This window comes from Elephantulus edwardii, unplaced genomic scaffold (genome assembly GCF_000299155.1).
Source record: "Elephantulus edwardii isolate Elephantulus edwardi_28Jun2011 unplaced genomic scaffold, EleEdw1.0 scaffold00227, whole genome shotgun sequence".
Lineage (NCBI taxonomy): Eukaryota > Metazoa > Chordata > Mammalia > Macroscelidea > Macroscelididae > Elephantulus > Elephantulus edwardii.
Genome location: NW_006399977.1, coordinates 4,215,603 through 4,217,967, shown reverse-complemented (window position 1 = coordinate 4,217,967; position 2,365 = coordinate 4,215,603). Strand labels below are relative to the sequence as shown.

General features: G+C 40.3%; 1 pseudogene; it reads right to left on the bottom strand.

The window, feature by feature from the left end:
• Positions 1 to 404: 404 nt before the first annotated feature.
• On the bottom strand, positions 405 to 1,294 carry LOC102856133 (annotated as a pseudogene).
• Between the last annotated feature and the right edge of the window lie 1,071 nt (positions 1,295 to 2,365).

The window sequence follows — 2,365 nt, the reverse complement described above, 5'->3', positions numbered from 1 at the left end:
TTTTAAAAGGAATTTTCCTCAGGAACCAAATGAAAATGCTCACTCCTAGGAACAATCAAATTAATTGTCTACCAAAAGCAAAACAAAATGGGAGAGGGGAGCCCACAGAGAAATATAAAGTAACAAAAATCTAGGGGTTCAGTGCATGGAGCAGCTGGGACCTTGCTGCCAGATCATCCTTAAGCTGACTGTGAAAACTAACACCCTAGCGCATCAAAATATACATTTTTTCCCCATTTCCTTTTTTAAAGCAAAAATAGTAATAACAACAAAAAAGAAGAAAAATCCCTTAAAGAATTCACAATCAATTGTGTGACTCAGGATGTTGTCTAAGCGAGAAGATCAGAATGGCTGTGCGAATAGCACACTGTGCACACAGCACTCATGCTGGGCGAGGTTCGTCCTCATGGCTTAGCTGTCTTCCACACAGTGTAAAATACCCAAAATTCCAAGTATGAAGGGATACAGACGATCTCCTTGGAGAATTCCACAGGAAAATATAGGCACCCAAGCTATTCTTCATAGAGGGACAAGGCTTCAGTCAAATTGACTCAGTTCCCCTGTGTGAAGTACTTGCCATCCTGTTTCAAAACTTTCATCGACAGGTCAATAATGAACCAGAGAAATTCCCATGTGGGATCTTCCTCTGGAGATATGGAGCTGGGAACAGCTGTCAAATCATTAATCACATAATCAAACTCTTTCCCTCCTTTGGCGTATTTCTTGAGGACCGGAATGCAGTCTTCAATAAGAACCTGTTAGCATTCTCCTCTAAGATTGTCGAAGACCTCATCACATGTTTTTCGCATGAACTTCTTACACTCACCAAACACCATCTGGTCAATCTCGACGATGGTGACCATTTTTGGTTTCAGTTTAACTATTTCACATAAAATGCCTCCATCACCGCCCCCCAAAATCAGTACATATTGGCCAGTGTAATCTTCTTTCCCACTGAGATAATCGCTTCACCCTCGCAGCAATATCCTGACTCAGTTCTTTCATTTTTTTCTTCTACTTTGTTCAAAAGACTGTCAATTTCTTTGTTGCTTTGGGCGTCATTGTCATAACTCTGAAGATCCAGGAACACCAATCCGTGAGGGTAGATTCTCAAATTGGCAAAGCTGTCATTTTTGTTGGTGTACGTTGCTAAGTAGCCATGGTCCTGCCAGGTGTGCACCGACTCCGTCATTCCCCGCTCCTGGAAAATGTACTGGAGGCATTTTAGGATGGTTTTGTCATCAGCTTTGCCGCCGAGCGTGAAGTCCAGGGTGCTGTGCCGTGCTGCTGCCATAGTGCGGAGAGGCCCTTGGCCATGCCTAGGAGGCGGCGGCGGCGGGAGCGGAAGCAGGGGTTTTGATACTCATTCTCACATAGTTGGGCATGTTGCCAGGAATGACCAGCCCTTAAAGAAGGACATTCTGTTTGAAGAGTGAAGGTCAGCACAGGAGATGAAGAACCTGGATAAGTCGGATTGGTAATGACTGTGTCAATGGGGTAGGCATGTCAGAGACGGTGAGATTGGTTCAAGATAGGATTCAAAGCTGTTGTTTATAGGGTCGCTATGAGATGTAGTTTACTTGATGGCACATAACAATAATAAATACAACAGGAATGGTGTATGGATTATATGAAAAACAATGTAAATTAAAGATTGGATAAAACACAATGTACATGAATGAAATACCAATATATGAATTTTTTATGTAAATCAATAAAAGTGACCAAAAAACCCAACAACCAAGGTTTGTAAATGATGAGACATAAATCTCTACAAAATTAATAGTAATTCTGCTACTGTTTTTTAAAAAAGCTTAGGAAAGATCTTTTGATTAAGATGATGAATCTTTTATAGTGAAATACTGGCATAGAGAACAATAGAGAATTGGAGCTTTCCTGAATTACTTAAAAGAAACAGAATAAACTGCTTTAAGGATGAACCTTTAAATAAATTCTAAATGTGCTATAAAGGAGTCTTAAAAGACTTTGCAATTTTCATGGTTCAAATCCACCAGATGCTCCACTGGAGAAGGAGGGGCAAACTCCTTCTGTACCAGTCAGATCTGATTTGACAGTACACACACAAAAATAATAAAATAAATATTAAAAAAGGGCTTTGGAATTTTAGGGAAGGGATATCTTGGTCAGAAGTGAAAATGATTCTGTCTTCTATAGGAATTTATAACTTAAAGGGAAAAGAAAAATATATAAGCAAAGAAGTGAGGTGGGTGGGAACAAGGAATAACCCAAGCACTACATTCAAATTAGAGTACTGGTGTTATGGTGTGGGCTGTTTCTAAATTCCAGCATGTGGTTCATGATAGTTCATCCTCCTGATCCTCCTGAGGCTAAGGGCAGAGAGGAT